The sequence below is a fragment of the Falco punctatus genome (genome assembly GCF_963210335.1).
Source record: "Falco punctatus genome assembly, chromosome: 6".
Classification (NCBI taxonomy): Eukaryota; Metazoa; Chordata; class Aves; order Falconiformes; family Falconidae; genus Falco; species Falco punctatus.
Genome location: NC_137585.1, coordinates 29,857,802 through 29,881,409, shown reverse-complemented (window position 1 = coordinate 29,881,409; position 23,608 = coordinate 29,857,802). Strand labels below are relative to the sequence as shown.

The window sequence follows — 23,608 nt, the reverse complement described above, 5'->3', positions numbered from 1 at the left end:
AATCATGAGATTGTGTGGATACTGCTGGCATGCTCAGAGGCAGGCAGCATATGATGCTCCTGTTCAAAGCCTGATCATTACATGGTACTAACAGTAACTCCCTTGCTTTTTTTGGATGGGGTGGTTTTGGGGGGGGTTTGTTTTGTTTGTTTTTTTTTTAATTTTTAAGTCATGGGTAAGGTTACTCTTGAAATTTAATACTGATGTTGTACAAAATAAAGGTAAATCTTGAATGAACAACAAAATTGTGGACGGACTACCCGAACAGAAATTTTACACATTCCTTCTGTGTAAATAAAGACGTGAACTTGACCTGCCATTAAAGCTTTGCTTTATGATGTGCAATTGCTGGGGGAAAAAAGTTGTAATGGGTGTTACACACTTACCCATACACCAGCAAAAAACAGGCAAAGAAACTCACTGTTAGCCTACCTTTGCTTGGAAAAAAATAGCTGTGATTTGAATTTTGAGGGATATGCTTTCAGGGTTTATCTATCTGCAATGCTCTTGAGTCCCAAACAGAGGTTGAGATCCACGGGAATCATCCCTGCTCCCTGCACCTCTCCCCTCTCAAGCTGTGAAGCCGGAACTGTTCAGGGAAACTGCTGCTGCTATGGGATCTGTGGAAGAGAAACCACACCAAAAGTGCTCCCCAAGCAGACATCAGGACGGGCTCCTGCAGCCAGTGTCAGGGTGAAGAAGCCAGGCTCATGCCACTCTCATGTCCCATGCTCCCCAAAATCCAGAGGGGAGGCTGTCAGGACAAGTCAGTGCTGCTCCACCAGATGCAGCATTACCAGCACATCTTTGCTGCAGCCTGGATGGGGCTTCCCTATTTGATTATTTTTTCCACCATGTATTTCTTATTTCATTAAGGGGAGTTATTAATCAGTTGGCTCAGGAGTGGTGGGGCTTCCTGCAAAGCCAGCATTACCACCGTAAGGGACAGAGCCGGAGCTCTGCTTGGTGTCGGTATGGTCCTTCCTTGCTTGAGATGAAAGATGGCTCATGTTCAGAGAATGCTGCGCGCGACCAGGCTCCAGACAGGATGCAGCATGGTCGGCTTGGTGGGAAATGAAAAGGATATAGGCTCTTTTGTCAGCTTGACTTGGTCTTAATAATGTTTAAATATCTGAAGGTCACTAAATTACAGAGTGCATGAATTTGGCACAAAGGCTTTTCTCTTAAGATTATCTAGGTTTGCTGAAGTAAGACAACAAAAGAGAATAAACCAAACGGAGCAAAACCAACAACTGCTGCTAAGATGTTATTCTTCTCATTAAGCCTATGTGCTGAGCCTATAGAGAAGGCAGCATTTCCTGTCCCTCTTGCTGACAGTTCAGTATTAGGGCACAAAGGCACCAGTCCTTGGCGATATGGTAAACAAAGATAAGAGCTGAAAGCAATGGAGTATTTTTTTAACCCTGATAATTCACTCAGAATAAATTCCATTGTGGAGAGATTTATTCTTTCCTTAGCACGCCTCAAAAGAGCTCCTCAGGAACGCAATCTCTTCCCCATGTGCTGGACACAAAACAAGAGTTTCAGCTGACAGCACTGGCCAGGCCTGCTCATGGCATCTGTGACTCGTCCCTGGACTCATGTGTACGAAACATAAGTGAACCTGCATGAAAAGCACAGCCCCAAACGTTTGCACAGATCTGCTTGTTATCCAGCGTTGGGAACTTAAACAGATGTCTTCAACGGGCAGCCATACTCATGAAAATACTTTGCCAAAATGCCAACAAAAAACCCCATTGCTTTCCTTTTCTGCTTGGAAAACATCTTCAGCAGAGCAGCATAAGAGTGAAAAACATGGGTGTATTTTCTGACACTCTTAGTAGAAGAAGGGACAGTCTTCCCTCTACCTGCCCCAAATAAAAATTGCCCAATTCCCTTCCCCTCACAGCACATTCCCCCAGATGCAGACATGCCACGCCACTAATGGGGGAAGCATGCGAGGAAGGCATTGCTGCCAGCGGCAGAGACTTACCTTTTCCATGTAATGTCTCAGCAGCTTAAAGTAAAGCAGGAGTTTTAAGCACTTGCTGATTCAGAGCCTAGGGCATCAGACGAGAACTTGGGAGCTGTGGGTGCTGCCATGGAAGTGGCCATTTAATCCTGCCATGGCTCCCCTTCCCACTTGGGAAGAAGCAATGAAACCTCTCCAGCAGGTTTCCTGGGACCTCTCTGAAAGGCACATTTGGTGGACTTCTCCTAGCAGTAGCAGACATAACTGCAAACACAACTGGAAGAGATTTAGGCAAACTGCCCCCCAGAAGAGCACAGAGGCAGGACTGGATGAACAGCAAGGGATTTCTCATGGTTTGTGCTGAACCTTTAACCTTCCCTACCTTTTCATAGGGCCTCTGGATTTCAACAGAGAGAAATCTCTTTTCAGGGCACAGAGTTGTTTGTTGTAATGCAGTTCTTAAACATGTGCTTACAGGGGACACCCTAGGATTGGCAGAGATGGATTACCTATGGCCTTGGGCTGTGCTGTAAAGTGGATTGTGAGTTTAAAATGTTTCTGTTTCGTTTTCCGAAAGAGCTATAAGTTTAGCTGTTGCTGAAGTTTCCAGCAGCGTTCTTGGGGATAGCTTTTGTAACCTGACCTCATCTCCAAAGCCCACACTACTCATCCATTCGGACTAGTCCCTCTATATTTCTCTGAGCAATTAAGAATCTCTTTGGCTCTCACAGCACTGCAGCACCCAGAGGATGTACATGTCTGTATTTCTCTTGCATGTTTTCAGATCACTGTTACTCATGCTCAGTGGGTGCCAGTTGCTCTATAGATTGCAGCAGGCAAGTACTTGCTCTTTTTCAGCTGTTCTTGTAACCTTTTTTTTAGCAGCTCTCTTGCCAGATAATCTGGCAGCTCAAAATACAGAAGCAAGTTCTGCTATCTATTCCAAGGAAAGTTTTTCCAGGACCATTCAAAGATGCCAGAATCATGAAGGTTTGTTTACAAAGTTTAGTACACACTGTACCAGCCTGCCATCCAGCTTCTGATATTCAGGTTTATTAATATAAGTGGTGGTTCTTGTTGCAGACATCTTGTTGCATTGAGACCAGTCAGCCCACAAACAGAAGCTGAGCAGTTGTGGAGTCCTGAAGAAAACAGCAGTAAAATCAAGCTATTCTTCTGTATTGTAGTGCACTCATGGAAAAGGAGAGGTATGCCTGCCTGTGGTCATCATGCCCAAAACTCACTGTGGGGCCTAACTGCTGTCTCCTACTCCTCATTGCAAGTGCTTCATATCAAATCGAGGCCCTGCACCCACACATCTATACTCTGTGCTATTCGTATAGCGTATTTGTGTTACGCCATTTGGCGTAAGTTAGAGCAGTATGTACTGATCAGTAGAACGGTGCTGGGGCTAAACCTTACTTTCATAGGGGAGGTAAATTCAAGCACAGCCTACTTAAAAACACTAGACAGCATCATAAATCAGGAAAACCCATGTCAGCACAAGCGCACTTTTACTGACTCCTTTCACTGAACCCATTTATCCAATGCAGTGAGGAGAAAAAACAGTTACCAGGACACTTTTGCCAAAGAACTGTATCTGTGCTATAATATATCTCAACGCAGTTGAAGAACCTCTTCTGAGCAGTGTAAATGTGTGGCTGCTAAAAACAGCTAACAATGTCCCATCCAGATAGGTATATGGAACACACTAGAAACAAACTAATGTGCTAGGTAAGAGCCCTAGCAACTGCCAAGGGGTATTGCTCCACAACCATCTAGCAGTTCTCATGGATCAACACTGAAACAGATGCCCATGCCTTGTCTGATATTCTTCAAAAGGAACTTATTTTTAAAAAGAAACAAAACTATAAACTTCAGTGCAACATCTGAGAAAACCGTGGTAAATGGACTTACAGGATTTCTTCAACCTCTGCAAGTCATTAACTAGCTATGCACAGGAGGGAGAAGGAAATGGTGCCCTTTTAAACAGTGGTGACAGAAAAGAGATGTAGAGCACACCTCTTGTGCTTGCCTAATTTGGCTAATAGACTGTTGTAGAATTTGTGTAATTGTATCAGATGAGAAACCTTTGTAATGAGAACAAAATTAAATTATAATATAAAGGCATTATATCAAACTAAAGATGCTTGTACAGGGAAAAAGAAGTTATGCTGATAGAAGCAGTTTTATACTTGTATACGTCCATCTATGCTAGGAAGTTGCATGGCATTGACTGCATTGGTTTCTAAATTAATATAGCTATCAGCTACAGCTATAAGATGCGTATAAATGTGTACAGCTATATACACGTGTACACCCACCCACATCCTGTTCTCCCTTCAATACCGTACAAAGAAATTTACTGTTTTTTTCTGTAAGAGCAGCCATTTCAGTAATCTGTAATACAGCAAGGGCAATTTATATACTTCAATTTATATACATTATTTTTCAACAAAGGTCTAATTTAAAAACAAGACCCAAAAAAGTATAGATTAATAAAGCACCCATCCACCAGGTATTGACTAAAGTTTTCAATTACAAGCCACTTTAGAAATCAGCAACAGAGTCCTACATCAAGACGCACACTTACAGAAACATGCACACACAAAGGAGAGACTAACAGTTATTTATATTTCCTACTTTAAGAGACAGGAAACCTCCCTTTGCATCTGCTTTTTTCTCACTAAGAAGAATAATTTTAATTACAGTCACTTGGCAGGAAGCCAATTTTGATTATTTTTTTTAATGACATCTGTCTAAGCATTTTTAAACTTCCTGCTCAGTGTAACTTCCTTCATTTTATAGACCAACACCCAGCTACAGCAAAAAAAAGAAAAGGGAGTAGCAAATGATTTATTCATTTTTCATGTTAACTCTTATCAGGTATATCAAGTTGCGCATTGTTCTGAGAACTGATGGTACAGAAAGCAGATTTACAGGGGGAATTTAGGACTCAAGCAGTCTGGGAAAGGAAAAAATAAAAAAAAAGAAAAACCATGCATGGAAAAAACCAACTCAGTTGTAACTTAACCCTAAAACAACTCAACAGTTCCTGTTCCACAGACTGATTTTCCTAGGTTCGCCTAGGCTTTTTCTCAGAAAAAAAAATGAGGGTTGAGAATAGGGCAAAAGTTGGGCAACATAATTAAAACTGAGAACACAAGGCATCGTGGCCGGTGGACACCACCTACACCAGCTTAATGCTGGGCAAATTTCTGCTGCATCAGCAATGTGCTTGGGCAGTGCCAAAGAGGTAGAGTCTGGGCTCAAAGTCCACACCCCAAGCTGGTACAGTCCCCTGCTTCAGTCAGGTAACTGGGTCAGCCAAAAGGAACATCAGAGTTCCTCTGACAAAACTGACCAGCCCAGAACTACCAAACATTTAATTTTCAGATGCTGAGTGTTAAAGCTGCCTTCCCTCCTCTTCTTTTCATTCTGCCATTAGTCGTGGCTTACAAGGCAATATCGCATGGCTTACTGTTTTCCTCCTGTAATGAGAAGTGTGGTGAGCTGAGAGGTGGAAGACGGGGCAAAAACACTGCCAGAGAAGAAAAGCTGAATAATGCAGCAGCAGTGAAAGGAGAGAAAACAAGAGAGCTGAATAAACAGCAGGTGCCATGGGATGAAGAAAAGGTAGCAAGGACAGAAGCAATGGTGGACAAGGTGGCAGGGGAGCCACCTCATCAGCAGTCACAGCTTTTCAGGTACCTCAGCTTTTCCCTGAGATCTAGCAGGGTGCCACAGGTCTGGGGCCAGGGGAAGGCTGGGGGCCAAGCTGTGCTGGGGAGCAGAGAGCAGGACGGCCAGCGAGCAGCATGGAGAAGCATGTTTTATACATCCTTCTGGCCACTCATTCCCTGCCCTGTTGGAGCCCAAACCTACACCTGGCTACAAAAGTCTCAAAGGGATGGGATTTATAATGCACATCAGACACGCAGCCGGTGTTAGCTGTAAGAGTATCTGTCTCTTGGCTGGCCCCACTGCTGGGACACAGGTAAGCGTAATGAATTGGTAATGCCTTGACACCAAAGCTGCATTTTCATTCTTTGCTCTAGACAACCTAGACTTTATTATTTTGACTTACAAGTTTTCTCGAGCAGGGTAAATCATCTTTCAGGTTACATGAACAGCACAACACAAATGACCTGGGAAAACTAAGTCTCCCTCCTGCACTTTTTGTTCTGCCTTTATGCAGATCTAACCTACAGCCATCCTGAAAGTGCTGCAAAAGTTTTCATGTGATTTTTAATTTCCTGGTCCGTGCTGGAACCAGAACTGTGAGTGCTGGAAGCCTCCTGAGGAAAAATTGGTATTGTCAGATTCTGCCCTAATTTTCCAAGATTCAGGAGTTTCAAAGAATATCTCAGCTCTTTAAGTATTTGGAGACTTCACTCTCACAAGTGGCTGACTGCCTTACGACTTGAGTCAACACAGCTGGAAAATGGAGTAAAAAAACCCTCTGAAACCTCACTGAAAACCAGACATTGCCACTGAGCAGAGCTACTGTGTTAATAAAACACTAGCACCCCTGCGCTCCCCGAAACAAAATGAATAGCTCTAATAGATTTCCCAAACTGTGCTTTAGGCCAGAAAGAAAGTAGGAGAAAAATATTTTAAGACTTGAAGCAGACTGTGGAGAGGTATGATTCTGGTGCTGGCACTGGGATTACGGCGCAGTAAGAAAGATGTCTATTTTTAGGGAGGACAGGCTGTGTTTGTTACTTGGCAGGAAGCGATCAGGACCAGTGATTGCAACATTATTGCTGGACCCATGGTCAGCTGGATATGAATGATGTGTCATAACACATGGTTTGGTACCATGGTGCCAAACACACAAATGTGCCTGACATGTGCCCGGTGTAGTGTGCCACACAGTTTAAGCAGGGTCAGGAGTTTATCTGTACCCCCAAGGCACACAGTGTTCCCCTGATGATACTCACATTGTAGCTGTAAAACAAAACATCTCCATGCTGTCGGCAGCAAAGCAAAGTTTTTGGGGCAGTTTGGGCTAAAATTAGTGGATTTTTTTTGCATACTCACATCAAAGATACTTTTCTGTCAACTACATATGCCTCACAGGATGTAGATGCATTATGTGATATGCTATATACACAGCTAAGCAGGAATGCAAGCAAGAACTGAAAAACAACAGTGGTTTGTTTAAACACCCTGTTTCCTCTCAATCAGGCAACAACCCACTATGAGCCATAGGGAGCCAGCTTTCTGAGGCCACCAAGATATCAACAGTTGGAGAAAACTTTCACTCAAAAGCCCCTGGGGCTGCTCTGAAAGCAGTCACTGACATGACATCCACAGCCTTCTGCAACGCAAGCAGCAGCGCAGATTTGTTAGCAGGCTCCCTGAAGTTGCCACAAACTAGAGAAAGCTCATGTCTTTGGAGAGAAAAGCTGAACTCTCTCTCCTTCCCATCACACACAACACCCTCGTCTTCTTTTCCCCCTTGGCATAGCCAATAAAGGGTCTCTGGAGCTACTGAAGAGCGCAGACAAGATCCACACGCCACGTGGATGCAGCCCATGATCCTCGGCCACTGCACAAGTAGGCTAAAGTTGGTTTGGTCAGAACCAGATGCCAAGAGAAAAATGGGTTTCACTCCTCATGCTGCTTTGTTGTGATCAAGCCCTAAGACCACTGGCAGAACTGACTGGTTATACCACTAAGTTTAGGTTAAATCACTGATACAACTTACACTACTATGAACATCAATGTCCTTAATCTGTGGGGGTTTATGTTTAGCAACAACAGCAGAAGTAAAAGCAAATTAAACGTATAAATATGATGAGGTGTTTCAAATGCAGAGCTGTACATTATAAATAACGTGCTGAATATATCCAGTGCTCTGATGCTTAACAAAATGAAAATATGGCACCTTTCACCTGGTAATCTCCAGCCAATTTTTAAAAAACAGATGGGGAAGCTGACTCATGGAAAAGGTAAAATGTTTTGTGTAAGGTCACAGATCACAAGTTCAGTGCTAGAAAAATCAGTTCCTTAAGCTAATTCCCTTGCTTTGTCGCCAGATAGTATTGGCTACAGTACACTTGAGCAATAAATTACTTTAAAAAACTCAAGGGCATTAGCAAATTATAATTAAGCACACATTCTGCAATGAGATGAATTGTTTTTATAAGAGGCAGCAAAAACTAGTGCCTATAAATTGCACATTGTATGAGAGTATTACTGTTTTTTAGAGACAACAACAAATAATTTTGCCAGATTTTGGTGATACAGATGTGTGTGTACGCTTGTGCGTGTTTAGAATACAGTAAAAGCAATAACAGCCTGGCCGCACTCACTGCTGTGCACCTTGATGGGGAAGATAAGTGATGCTAGATCCAGAAAACACTTCAGGGCCTGGTTTAATTCAAAAATACACAGTATTTTTTACATTAACACTGCTAAACATGTGAACTGTGTTTCCTGGAGTGGATGATTTAAGCAGAAGCCCCAAAGAGACACCAACTGTCTTTGATAACTGCATAAACTGCATTGACACTTACTTACTGCTTTTTTGCAGTTAGATGCCGATTGCAGAATCAGTATGACAAAATCAGCAATGACATACCACATTCGAAAAAGTGATGCTTAAAATGAGATGCCAGATTAGGACAACCCTAATAAATAAATATTTTGGTCTTAAAGGGCACTGAACACCTAAAGCTCTCATTCTTGTTGGTGGAGATTGCTGGTGGTTAGTCCCTCTAACGAATTTAGGCACCTATTTAGGTGCTTAAATATAGAGTTAGGGGCCTAACTTTAAGCACTGTGAGTGAAAATACCACTGCTAAATACTATTTGTGTAGGATGATGCTGAAATACTATTATGAACTTTCCATAATATCATGAAAAAGTAGGAGATACAATAAAATTATAATAATATGTTCTCTTCCCTAATGCCCTTCTCAGACATCCATTTAAAAGCATGAGAAATATAAGCATGCTCCATTCACCACATGAACAGGCTGTGGTCTTAGGCCAAGTCAGAAATTAAGAAGTCAGCAACAAGGAGTTCAAGTGATGTTAGCCAGCGTCCACTGTCCAAACAAGAATCCAGCTTTTCCCTCTCTGTTCAGAGGAGGACAAACAGCATGCCTCTCAGCATGTTTCCTATGGTCTTTCTGAGAACCCCAACAACAAGCATAGGAACAAGCTGCCCAGGGAAGTGGTTGAGTCACCACCCCTGGAGGTATTTAAAAGATGTGTAGATGTGGCGCTTAGGGACATGGTGTAGCGATGGACTTGGCAGTGTTAGGTTTATGGTTGGACTTGATGATCTTAAAGGTCTTTTCCAGCCTAAATGATTATACCATCATGGATGCCACAGGTCAGGTCTTAGTGCACACCAAAGCTGAATCAAAAGAGAACAAGATTTTCAGCTAAAAAAAAACCCCATGCTGATAAAGAAAACAACTGTATTGCTCAGTGTGCTCTTTACTGATTTTTTCCCCCTAAATCAGCCCAAGTTATCACCTTCTCCTAGCAGGAAGGCTGGTCAAACATATGATTCTGCAGATGATCTGCGTGCCAGCTGGCACAGGGTAATAGGGGCAGTCATGGACAAAAAGGCTGGCCCACATCATCTTATGACTCTGGAGATGCCGTTATCTCTGTCACCCACTCCAGTTTCTATGTCCTACGTAAAAACTAAGCCATGGCATGGCGGGGCTGCTTTTTGACTTGTCACTCTGCCATGCAGCCATCTCTCTTTTCCTCGGGAATAACCGTTCAGCTTCTAGCAGGGTGCAGCTATTAGGACAAGCTTGTTACAGCTTCACGAGCAGTATTGCTGACTAAGCAGTTAAACTACATGCTGCTCTATCAATCTAATAAACAAAGCCCTTGTTGCTTGTTGATACACCAACAGCACCAAAATGGCATGTACCAGATAGAGGAGAGCATTAAGGGACGTCTCAGCAATCATTAACTTTTCAGCTAGGTGACTTCTCACACACTCCAGAAACCCGAGATGGCAGAGGTTTACACCCCTTGAAATCTTACCATCTTCCCCTCGGAGCTGTACAACCAGAGCCTGACTGTCAGGAGCCAACAGCCAAAGCTGCATGCAGGCTTCTGCTCATGGTCACTGTTGGCACCTTTCTCCTGCCAGGAGGAAGGGCTGGGTGTGATGGGCCTCCTGCCTGAGGTCTCCAGAGCTGTCCCCAGGTCAACTGGGGGATAGCTGCAGCCCCAGCAGGCAGCCTTTCTCCATTGCAAACCACCCAGGCTCCTCCCATGGGAGCTTTAGCCCTGGCTAGTTCAGGGAGTGAGAAAGCCGACCCGTGAGTTTAACCCAGCCCATTCACCACACAGGATCTGAGCAGGTACAAACCTGATGCCGGACACAGAGGCAATGCACCCGCTGCACCGGGGGCCGGGACAGACACCTGCCACTACAGCAGTGCAGGCCAGAGCAAGTGCTAAGCCCTCATTAACAGAGTGATGAATGCCATCTCATCTAGGAGACCAGCAGCACGATAAACCTGAGAGGCTACCTCTTTACACCCCTGCTTTGGCCAGCGGCTGTGCGGCTGCTGAGCAGGCCCACTGCCCCCACAGAAGGGGATGGTCTGAGCTCCAGAGCCCGCCAGGTGCCCCAGCACGGGGGGCGGCTGCACACCGGCCCCCACGGCTCTTGGCAAGCACAGGGCTGCTCCACGTGGCAACTGGCAGGGCAGCTTGGGGTGATGGGGATTGTGGATGGAAAAGGGTTAGCCCTTCCTTTTCCCCCCACCTCCTTTCTGCTCCACCAGCCTTCTCCACGACAGCCCATTAACAACACACCGAGACCCTGCTCAGTGACCGAAACTGCTGCAGCAGAAAGATTGAATGAGACAGGGGAAAACTGCTTTTGCAAATTCAAATACCCGTCTTTTAATAATATAAACAGCTTGCCTTGCTGAAGCAGCAAAGCTGGGCATTGATGGCTATGTCTACTTCTATTTCACAGAGGAATTAAAAGATCACTGGCACCAGATTTTGAACAGATGACCGCCTCCTCATCTGTGCTGCTGGGGCTGGTACTGTGGACACCAAGCAGCTGGGACTGAGCTCTAGGGGCTCAGACCCAGGCAAAACCTGCTCCACCTGCAAGCCCACCTCACCTGAATCACCCCCCAAGCCCCCAGATTATTAACTGCTGGTAATGCTGCATCAATGCATCCTTTTCCTTACTCCTACCCTGGGGTGGCTCTTACTTCAGTGAAGGTGAGGTCCAGCATCACCAGAACTTTAAAACCTTCAGTAAAATCTTTGTGAGCCCCATTTTCCCCCTTGCACTGAGTGGAGATAGTGTTCCTGGTAGCACCCTGCCTGGCACCACAGCATGCTGGAGCGGGAAGGATGCAGGACCTGTGCAGCAGCCCACAGCAGGGATTTCCCTGGCCGTTCCCAAGCTCATAAAGACAAGCATACGGCAGCACGGGCTGAGTGTGAACATGGCACATTGCAAAACATTACAAGGTCCTTTACAAGGCAATAGGGTTTTTTTTCCCCCTGTTTGCCAGTGTATTATTTTTTTGCCAGTAATATAAAAAATAAAAAGTTTGCCAGTAAAATATTCTCATCTTATTTGCACTGTTTGGATAATGAATAGCCTGTACCAGTTTTGTTTTGCACAGTTATGCTCTCTCAAACCTCCATCGTTTTATTTGTAGACACGTACAGGTACAATGTCTGCTACAAAATTTTCTGGTGAAATCTCTACTAGTTAAAAATATGAGAGCTACCTCTGCTCCCACACTGAACAAGGAAATGTCATATAGGGGTTGGCTCTCCCAGCTGAGCCTTATTCCATTTGTAAATAAAGTTATTAATGGTCCAGACAGCATAAATAGCTACGTATCTATTTTTAAATGTCTGTAATTATCAGTCTGCTAACTATTAGTTTGCTTCTTTAGACCTTTCCAAATGGGCTTAGCTATGACACAGACAGTATTTATTTCTCATTTAGTCCCAGCTATTTCAATTGGAAAAAGGTGGCTGCAAAAAGGGTGACTTATCTGCAATGCTACAGTATCTGTCAGTATGACATTCTGATTTAATATGGAGGTTACAGGGCATGTATGGTTTATTATGCTGTGGCCATTTCATGACACTTGCAATTACAGAATTAATAGTGTTGATGTTAGGAATTAGAAATAAACAATAGTTCATTTAATGATTGATATTCGCTGAAAACAAGATTATCTTTAACGTAATTGAATAACTAGTTATTGATGAAGGGATCGTGATTAATTACAATTTACCTGCCTTAGCAGGATTTTAAAGATCCAGTTTTCATTATTTTCAATGACAATGAAGAAATAAATAAGGAGAAGCTGCAACGGTTCAACGTCACAATTTCAACATTACGATTACTAAAAGTAGTTAAAAGACCTGAAAAACCTTCCTAACACATTTAAATCAAAACCTGCCTCAGCAGAGATGATTGTCCTCTGCCTTTGGGCTACAAGTCACTCCATTGTGAACCCTCTGGATTTGAGCCTGAGGCTTTGGGCCAGTGTCAACTGGCATAAATCAGCATAGCTCCTTTGAAGCTAGTGACACAAATAGTAAAAAATCCAATTTAATTGCGTATTTGTATAGATCACTGACATTATTTACACTTTTGTAAGGAACCTGGATGCTGAAAGTTTGGGATCAATTGAAAAATATCAGATAAATAGTTAACAATCATCATGTAATCTATCAACAGTGGATGCATAAGATTGATTTGTATGACATTACAGCACAGTATCACAGCTGTGTTAATAGTATCCAGGAAGGTCATAAGGAAGCGACCACGTTTATGCAAGTTAAACATCTTATGAATGTTTACTATAACTATAACTATAGATGTTACTAAAACACTGACTGGGTTTTCAGTCCTGTTGCTTTCATTCCTGTTTGCAAAACTGAGTATGAAGGGACTCCAATACTGGCTAAAGAAGCTGCTTAGCAATGTTTTCAGGCTTACAGATGCTACATGCACTTTCTTACTTAAGGCATTCATTCCTTCATTTTTGCTTGATAATCATTGTCCCCAGTCTTAATAGCTCTCGACCACCTCAAAGATCTCAGCATGTTTTCATGAGAGGGGAGGAGGAACGACAGATTCATCACCACACAGATTTCACCACTGACAGCAAAGCAGTTCCGAGGTGGATCAAATCATTTCAGCACAAAGCATCACTGGTTTTCTGGCTGTATTCAAGAATGCAACGGGTGATGGGATCCCTCCCAGGAACATAAGAAAGGATCAACTAGATGGAAAATGAAGGTGCAAACACTATAGGTTTCCAAAAGCACTCAACCTGGCTGATAAAAATAATCCCAATGCAGTTGATCCAAGACCCGTCCTAAAATTATTTTGTTCTCCAAGTCTCTGCAAGACACTTTCTCCCTATGGAGCTTCTCTATCCCCTACATTTGGACTGAAAGGATTTCAGTATGCTCCTTTGTTCCCCCCACCCCCTAAACCCTAATTCAGAGGCGTGCCTTGCCCTTTCCCTCCCCTCTCCTCCCCAGAGCATAATTTAAAAAAAAAAAAAAAAAAAAAAAAAAAAAAGAAAGAAGAAGAAAAAAAAAGAAAATGCAATTTACAAAGTGGAAGTAATATAACAAATTATGCCTTATGGGGAAACCCCACTGCTCTAATAAAGAACTAGTAGGATCTTGGGACCATTCCTTGTTGGGGAGGGTTAATGGAGGCCCTGCTCCTTTGCATCACAGTATTAAGCCTGACATTTTTAAAGGAGAAAACACTCCCCACCAAAACCTAAAAAGCTTTGCCTACAGCGCTGCCTATAGGTACCACTTCTCTTATGATGCAAACTTAAAGCCTGAGAAGCTATAAACGACTCTGCAGTCACTGCCAGCAGACAAAGGACTTTCTTTAGAGAAAGCCAGAGACTGCAGCAAGAGTTAAAACAAACAGTTAGGATTATACAGCTCACTTCATTTTCCCTTAGGAAACTGAAACATCCCTTTCATTCTACTCCTGCTCCCCCTAAATCAAGTTCAATCCACTCATATGAAAGGGCCACAATACAATACCCTTAAGGAAAACACATCCCAACTGTGATGTGCACTGTTCCTATCTGGAGACCTTGGAGGTCAAGGCTGTACTAAAAGAGCAAACAACACATGAGCTTGGAGAAGTTAAGCAAGAATCCTTTGCAACAGCTGTCTATGGGAATTCGAGGGAAACCTTGCATAAACTGATGGCTTTGGGGAAGTGACTCTGGATTGTGTGACGGCAGATTCAACCACTGCCTAATGGGACCATCCTGAGAAATGCAATTTTTGGAAAAATTAGCACTTGGAAAAGCCCCCTTTTTGTGACTTCTTCTGACATGGTAAGCTGGGAAAATATAATTTCTTTCTATAGTTTAGAAAGATTTCACTCACTATTAAAAGGTTAATGTGAAAATGAAAACCATTAAAAAGATATCTGTGCTCACCAATGTACTAATAACAGCTTTGATCATTAAAGATGAGTTTTATTTAACAAATGCCCTCTTACTGCCAGAACCTAAGATCTCGATCTCTCTTTCTTCCTGTGATACATTATAATTGCAGCTAGTGATGTTTTAATAGAAGTTTCAAGTTCGCTATGAAGGCCTGGGACATGTTCCATCATCCATGATGTGTTGGTGGTGTGTGGAGAAGGAGTTTTGCGTGTCATTTCAAATGAGACTCAGAGCATGTGTTCCATGTGAAGGCATGTGCTATGATGACCTATGTGGACTCCCTGGGTTCTTAAGAAAGGAGTTAAAAAATCTAAGACTGCATTTTCCCTGCATGTTATTGCTTCTAACTTTCTGAATTTTACTTAGAATGTACAGTGGACTCATTTCAGCAGCTCACGCTCACATGAGTGCACCATAGAAACTGCTGGAAGTGGCTTTATGGAGATAGTGCTGCCTTGTGGTGGTTAGCTGGGTGGGTCAGCACACAGCTGTGCCGTAGGCACACTGTGCATCGTGCAAGCATCTGAGCTGGACAAAGTTACTGCTTCCATTGCTCGCCACTACCCTCAAATGCAAGCTGCCAGCCCCTCAGATCTTGACAGCAGATTTGCTCAGACAATTGCTCTCCACTCGTTCAGTCCAAAACCCCCACTACTTTATCATGAAGTCTTACACTAAATTAAAAATTTTTCATGCTAAATAGAGTAATTTTGACTGAGGCAGGGGTGGGGGGGCAACTACTTGGACTTGCAGATTTGAAGGGAATGTAAGCTGTGGCGTGTGCAAAAGGTTGGCTGACCAGCTGCTGCTGTCCTGCATTGAGCCTGAGGGCATCTAGAGGACTACATGATCATAGTCAGAAGCTTTGACAGTGACCTTAGGAAACATCGAAGCTCTCTTACCACTGAGGGCATGCTGGGAACCTGAGTACTTCTTCAGGGTCCTAATCAGTTCAGTGGTGTTTCACTGAGGAGATGTGGTCTACCAATCTGCAGTTCCTGTATTAGGAAAGGAGTCAACATCTCCAACAGTGATATACAACCTTAAATCTACAGTGTGTTGTCAGTTTAAGTACACACCGCAAGCTTTTCAGAATCTATGTCCTATTAGGTTTTTTGAACATTGTATGCTCCAATAAAACCCAGATCTAGGGTGGAAATTCTCAGTGGTACTGTAGAAATAATCACAGGAATAAGGATTGCAGCCACGTTCCCTCAGGAAGTCTGCTTTGCTTTCTGGTTCCCATGCAGCAGGGATGTGTAAATTATTCAAATGTACTGTGCAGGAAAAGAGGGCTTGTATGAAAATAAGTACAATTGTTATTTAAGAAGAGAAGGAAATAATGAAGAAGTAGCTTTTTAAAACACATCCGTAATTTTTCCACAAAGCAACAAGTGGAATTTGTACACAGAACTATTTACTGTGGATGTCTGGTTTGTCACATTTAAAAAAAATAATTTTCAATCAGAAACACCAGAAACAGGGATAAAAAGCAAGTTTGAGGGACTTAAAAGCAAAAAAGCAGCTTTAAAATATGACAGTAACTAAGAACCTACTCAATTATTTTACTAGCAGAAGACTCTTTAAACTTTAAAAGTTCATTTTACTTACAACTAAAGCTTTGCAAACTTGGGCTTACACCCATGATATACATTTCTCTGCTTGTTCTGGCATGCAAGAGAAAAACAGGGAATTACAACTGACCTGGCACAAACCTTCAAACCAAGTTCATGACAGCATTTACAAAGCTAATGCTGTGTGACATGGTTAGCAGGTCAAATGAAAGCAAACCAGCAAGTGGAAGTAAATGATGTAAGAGAATTATGTTTAATTTGGGGAGGTAGAACAAAACTTCAATTGCTGTGTTGTTGCCTTGAAAATAATGCTGGATGGATTCAGAACTCTAAATGGAAGAAAAATATCTGCTGGCAGCAGCTGCACTTTACACTTGAGTAGCCACATGGGGAAACCAGGGGCAGGTCCTCAACCAGGGTAAATTGCCTTAGCTCTGAATGGGACCTGAATTCAGTGGGAGTCTATCTGTTCACCAATGTCAATGAGCTGTGAATTAGACCCGAGAGTGCCAGGTTTCCACAATTTCAGAATGCTGTCTTCCTCATTAAAATGTACTTACTAGTGACAGCAGCCAATGTTAACCTAATGAACAAAGAAGTTCATTACTAACAAAAAGTGCTAATGCATTTTTATGCAACACTCATGACAAAATCATCTTTGAAGAAAGCAGGGCAAGATCTTCACCCCTGGCTGGCTTGGGCAAATTCCTTGTCCAAACTGTATGGAAGATGTCCAACAACTGCCTTGCAAGCCTAAATGCAAGGACTACCTTGGGGCAGGGAACTTTGGGAAGCATCAGTGTTGTGCAGACTATCTAGCCTTTTCCTGAAGGTCCTGCTTTCACTTAGATTTCCCAAGGCTCTCAATATTAAAGGAGGTGTAGCCCTTGCCCCAGGGAAGCTGACACAAGGGCAAGGTGTCAAAAGGACGTTCTGTGGCTTTTCTACCCTATAATTTTTTAAGACTTTTTTGTCCCATCTGCTTTGTTTTCAGAACACCAAGCTTCTTAGAGTAAGTCTATACTGCAGTTAAGGCCACTGATGTGGATGTACCTGCTGAGCTAGCTTTGAGCCAGCTAAGAGTAATGCGAACCATACCAGAAGCAGAAAGCTCAGTGAGCACTGAAACTCACTTGAGTAACTAGGTTAATACTCAAATAATTATATTGTCCTGTCGTCTGGGCCAAGGTTACTCAGCTAACCAAAAGCTAAGCCAATCCATTATCTTGGTTAGGCAGCAGCCGTACCACCAACCACAGAGTGTGTACACAGCAGGCCCACTGCAGCACTTTCTTTGTGCTGGGTCAGTAAAGGCATGCCCCTTTGAATGCTCCCTGCTTGTTTTGTTTGTCCTGTAGGCTTTTGGCTTTTCATGGCAAAGACAGATGTTCTGCCATGAAACCAAGAGTAGTATAAATTGCTGGCCCTCAACACGCCCCGTACTCAGCCATAACAGTATTTACAGGAGCAGCAGCAAGACCTCGCTGGCTTGTTCAGCAATAAAGGGAGTCACTCAGCCATCTTCAGAGGAAAAGAGGAAAGAGGACATTTGGAAAGCCAAAACCAGTATGCAGGTGCCCCGTCTCCACCAAGGGGCGGTGAGAGTTAGGCTAGAACATTGCAGGGAATTTTCCAAGGCGCTAATGGCTGTTAGCTTGCCCAGCTACCACATCAGCCTTTGAGAAGCAGCTGGTAAAACGTCTGGCCCGAATCTTCTCTGACCAGCACCCTGCCAAATTACTCATACTTTTACAAACTGAACATAAAACACACCTTGGGGTGCTTACCTAGGAGTTGCATAAGAAGGCCTGACAGAAAAGACAGACCACAGGTCATCAGGCTCACCAACTCCCCAATGTAAGACAAGTGATAACAGAAGGCACTAAGCGAACCTTAAAAAGAGCTTGAGTCACCTCAGGACAACCCAATTCAAATGGACTCTGAAAGGCCGTGGAGTAAGGAAGGATTGCTACATCCAGCCACATCCTTCAGCTCTCCAACACGCTTTCAGTATGGAGCACACCACAGGCAAAAGCAAGGAACAATGGTATTGCACCACACACGTCCCACCCAGAGGCTGGAGCCACCTTTGAGACACTGATGGCCATATTTTTGGCCCTTGTACTAATAATTAAGAATGAGAGATAGGACTCAAATACAAAACAAGAAACCCAAACGCTAGCTCCAGCCTCCCAACACCAAACCCTTAAGCAATACTGGAAGTATTAAGAGTGTTAATTGCTCTACAGCTTCAAGAACTCAGCCTCCTGAGAGAGCTGCATTAAAAGATAATTCTGGCTGCCATCTCACAGCACTGTGCCGAGTAGGAAAGCTACATAACCTGCCATAAACACAGACAGGAATACAGTATTGCTGTAAATACCATCATGTCTCAGAGCAAAATCATAGTGACAGGCACTCTGGTCTGCTGCAGTTTGCAATTGCATGAAATAGGGGTGTGGGTAGGGTACAGTAACAAATAACTGTATAGATTTCAAAACAGAGAAACCCATTATTTGTAAGAAAGATGCAGGCAGAAGAACTGAAAGGCAAAGTGTATTGATGGAATCTGAAGTCTCTGGTGGTTGATCTTATTGTACTAAATAATTATTTTATCCCCTTTTCCACAATGCCATGTTTACTTAGCAGGCATTAAAAAAGGAGGGGAGGAAAGAGGGTAAAAGAACAAAACCTACAATGACTGAAGCTAAATTTATACGCACAACAGAGACAGATAAAACATCCCAGGGGACCTTATCAGTTTTACACAATAACCAACAGGCTGTTTCCTGTATATAGCAGCCTAAGGTCGGCGGATGTTTGTTAGAGGCAGAGGGGAAAGGAAATGCAGTATCTTTGACTGACACAGCATGGATATATAAGAAGTGCTATTTATGCTTTTGACTTGAAAAAGAACCACAGTGACTCATAGCTGTCTTATACTTAATATTCCCATTAGCACTCCAGGAACACTGAGCACCACTGTCCCAAAAATGCAGGGCTTGTTTACTGTTCCTGAAAAGAAATATTAGAGGGTAGGAAGAATTTAGGCTTCTTCAGTCCATTACCACCTCTCAGTTAAGAACTGCTGGGATACATCAACCTCTTTCTACCCCCTTTGATTTTTTAAAAAGAGGCATTAATTATTAAACATTTCTATGGTGTCCAGTGGGAATCCAGTCTAGGTTTGAGGCCACACTAAATACAGCTCTGTGGTATGCTAGAGAAATCGTCTGTCTGTGTGCTAATTCTTTTCATTCCTGGAAGCCCTGTAGAAACATGAGAAGAGAGGTAGGCATTTGGTCCACTGTTTTTCTATGAATCAAGCTAATATATTATTGAATCGAGTCTTTTGGAAACACAACCAGCATGGGGGGAAGGGAGGCAGAGAGATCTTTTTCAGCCACAGCTCTCCCTGTTATCTGGCTATGATGAGGAGCTTTACCCGGAGGTGGGACAGCAAGACGGAAAAATTAGGAGCACGCTGAGTATTTAATAGAGGCCCTTCCCCAGAGAGGCAAACAGGCAGTCGCTTGCCATCATTTCACTGCGGTGAGCTCCAAGAGGAGGTCTTCAGGGCTCCATCGTGTGGATTTAACTCTGCACTGAGCCTGGGGTACAGACACGGGTGTAACATTTCAGCCTCGGAGGGGTAACAGAGCACGTGATGCTTCACGTTTCATGAGGAAACAAAGCATACAGAGAAGCAACTTGAGGAAGCGCGGCAACATACTTCTTGGTTGGAAGAGGGCAAACAAGAAGTCAGTGTCTGTTGTGAAACTTTGGAACTAAAGGAGCTATATTTCATTTTAGGGAACATGAACTACCCTGTTATATGTAACCAAATGCTTCCTCTTCTCTCCCCTCCGGTGTGAGACAGTAAAGCACAATTGCACTTCTCTTACTTGCTCTTTAAAACACTCATCATTTTCCACAGTGTTGTACAGAAAAACAGTGATCACACTCCTTTCAGGGCTTTACCTGTCTTGGCAGAGGAGATGACTTATTTTGTGACCCCACACAGATCAGACATAGTCCCTGAGGTCAATGGAACACAGGATTTTCTTAGTCCCAAAAGCCTTGAGGGGGGCTCAACAATAAAGGCAGGGACAAGGGTGAAATGGAACCACCACTCTTTTTCCCCACAGCCAGTATTACACAGGCCTGCAAATAAGAAAGGGCATGTGCCACTCTCCTAGAGGAAGTGTGAAGCTGTACACACTGCACATCATTGGAAAATAATTGCTAATGATTATTGTTCTCCACAGAGAACAAAAAAAAATCTCATTCCATGACCCTGGACAAAAGAACAAACATTCATCCTTTGCTCCAACTACCTTTTACCAAAGCTTATGTGTAAAACTGCATACATTTTAACCCTATTCAAATACACATCGGTGCAAACCTATGTGCTGAACATGAATCATGCTTTCTCATGTCCATCTGGAGGCAGTTTGAGGGGAGAAAAGCTATAGCTGGACATTTAAAAAATATTTCAATTAATAACCCTAACAAATTGGATGGAAACCTACCTGCCTCACATGAAGGGCCTCTGCTCTAGTTAGGAACACTGACTTCTAATCATAATGCTTCACTACCAAGCTGCAGGTAGAATGAGTCTTCGATGTTCAGAGGGTTTGATTTCTACAGCAGGTTTCCAAGGAGAGCTCACCTCCCACTTAGATGTCATGCAAGGGGCAGCCAAACGTCTGGGGTTCACACAGCTGGGCATACTGGTATCGTACTGGTATTACTGTGTGCTAGACGCACACAGCTGTCCTGAAAGTCTGAGTCTTATTCAAGTGCCTGAAAAGGGAAAACTTTCAGAGACGTCAAGTGCAGTTAGGCATGTACCTTTCTTGCTCTGCCCCACAAGCTGGACATAATCTGGGTAAAATGGTAACAGAATAGAGCTTCAGGCCAGTCTGGAAGCAGCAGTGTGGTCCATCATCTCTACTCCAGAGATCAAGTACTCCGAGATGCCCTGCCACCACTTATGGCCTGAAAGCCCCTCTAGATACAAGCCTATGGTGGGTTGACCATGGCTGGACATCAGGTGCCCACCAAAACCACTCTGTCACTCCTGCCCTCAGCTGGACAGGGGAGAGAAAATGTCATTAAAAGGTCATGGGCTGAGATAAGGGCAGGGAGAGATCACTCACCAATTACTGTCTTGGGCAAAGTAGACTTGACTTCGAGAAATTAGTTTAATTTATTACCATTCAAATCAGAGTAGTAAAATGAGAAATAAACCCAAAATTTTAGAACACTTCCCCCCCTCCCCTTCGTCCTGGGCTTAACTTTAGAGTTTTCTACCTCCTCCCCACCAGCAGCACAGGGGATGTCCCTGGTTGCAGTCAGTTCATCACACCTTGTTTCTGGCACTCCTCCCTCCTCATGGAGGAGAACTCACTCTTTCTTTGCTCCAGCGTGGGGTCCCTCCACACGACACAGCCCTCCATGAACTTCTCCAACATAAGTCCTTCCCAAGGGCTGCAGTTCTCTACACACTGCTCCAGCATGGGTCCCATCCACGGGGTGCAGTCCTCCAGGAACAGACTGCTCCGGTGTGGGTCCCCCACAAGGTCACAAGTCCTGACAGCAAACCTGCTCCGGCCTGGGCTCCTCTTTCCACGGGGCCACAGGTCCTGCCAGGTAGTTGCCCTAGCACAGGCTTCCCACAGGGTCACAGTCCCTTTCAGGTGCATCCACCTGCTCCAGCATGGGGTCCTCCACAGGCTCTGCGGTGGATATCTGCTCCACTGAGGACCTCCATGGGCTGGCTGCAGGGGCACAGCTGCCTCACCATGGTCTTCACCCCAGGCTGCAGGGGAATCTTTGCTCTGGTGCCTGGAGCACCTCCTGCCCTCCTACTGGCATCTGCACAGTTGTTCCTCTCATAGACCCTCACTCCTCTCATGCAGCAGTTGCTGTTGTGCAGGTTCCCCCCGCCTCTTAAATATGTTATCCCAGAGGTGCTACTGCTGTCACCAACGGGCTCAGCCTTGCCCAGTGGCAGGCCCATCTTGGAGCTGGCTGGCATTGGCTGGACATAGTGGAAGCTTCTAGCAGCTTCTCAGAGAAGCCCTCTCTGTCATCCCCTGATACCAAAACCTTGCCACACAAACCCAATCCAAAGCTTCACCTCTATACTAGTGTCTAGCAAGGATCGATTCAGGGACACCTCTTTGACACTTGGGCAAGTATTTGTACTGTGGAAAGTCACCAAGGAAATGTTTGGAAAATACCTATCCTCAATTGCAGATGCAAAGCATTCAGCTAAAGCCACCTCCACTGACTATTTTGGAAAGGGTAAGCAGGTGGAGACCTTGAATTACTGAGCAGTTAGCTTCAGCTGCACATCTCCAGCTTTTCAAACAAGGGAGAAGCAATGCATGTCTCTAGCTATGTTCAAAATCTCAGCCTTAAGGAATACAAATCAACCAGTAATAACAGCACTTCTTGTCCCTCGCATGCTTTGAATAAAAACATGGATATAGTGAATTGAAATGATTGAGGCTGGAGATGGGAATGAGTTCACTGCGAATCATATGGCTACAAAAAGGGTATGACATGCACAGACTTCTGTATGGCACAAGGGAGGGAAGACAGGTGTCTCATGAATTATGAGTAAAGTGGGACAATTTAGGTAAAGTTTTAACTTAAAAAAAAAAAAAAAAAAAAAAGAAGAGGCCAAAAGCCATTAGATACATAACCTTGTAGTCTAATATGGCCATAAATTAACAGCTGCACTATATGATGTAAATTTATGTTAAATTATTCACTACCTGTCACCACATCCCCATAAAAAATCTACGTACTGACATTTACGAAAAATGACATCTTCTGATAATAGTTTTTCTATGTATTTCAGTGGCTGCAATTGCCTTTTAACCATCTTGACTGCTGCTGAGGCAAACACTACTGAAACAGAGATGCTTTAGGAGGTTTAATGAATTCATTACTATTCACAGACTCACCCTCCAGGAGGGCACTGTCCATGTAAGCCAGTGTCCTTTGGGCAGTATGCTTCCTCTAGTTCCAGAACTTGCTGGAGAGGACCCAGGAAGGATCACACAGGTCCCTCCATCACTTCAGCTATGAGCTGAAGTTGGATATCCCACAAAGGCCCTGGCTGCACCCAGTTAGCGTCAGATGTGCTGGCCACTAAACATAGCAGGGCCGTGTTCAAGGGGTGCACAGCCCAACCTGTCCTCCTTCACCCGTAAGGAACCAAAGCAATCATCCACTTGTGGAAACCTGAATCAGAGCTCTTCTTGAGATGAGATGCTTTCTAAATCACATCTGGCTTGAGACGGTACCCCAGCTTTCCAGCTGTGTGCTTCTGCTGACTGTGACTGATACGCAAGTGGGATTCCCCAGCAATCCTGACTGCAGCGAGGCACAGCACACGGACATATTATCCACACTTATTCTAAATAGGATTACAATGAGTTTGGGAACTTGTGTGTTCCACAGCCTCTGAAGCAGCAAGGCACATGCAGCTTCACTGCATCTTATTTTGGCACCTATGTTAGAAATGCAGACACCTTAGGCTCCCTTTTTCCCTCACCTACAAGGAAAGAAAA

At 43.8% G+C, this 23,608-nt stretch overlaps 1 protein-coding gene and 1 long non-coding RNA gene across 5 annotated transcripts in view; both read right to left on the bottom strand.

The window, feature by feature from the left end:
• Window positions 1-23,608, bottom strand: part of TBXAS1 (thromboxane A synthase 1) — a 231,251-nt gene that overhangs the window by 20,647 nt on the left and 186,996 nt on the right. The gene's annotated exons all lie outside the window — the stretch shown is intronic.
• The window catches only part of LOC308066380, a 47,815-nt gene continuing 24,341 nt past the window's right edge, over window positions 135-23,608 (bottom strand). The window contains exon 2 of the long non-coding RNA XR_013929142.1: window positions 135-23,592. This is a non-coding gene — a long non-coding RNA (uncharacterized lncRNA). The remainder of the gene's footprint in view (window positions 23,593-23,608) is intronic.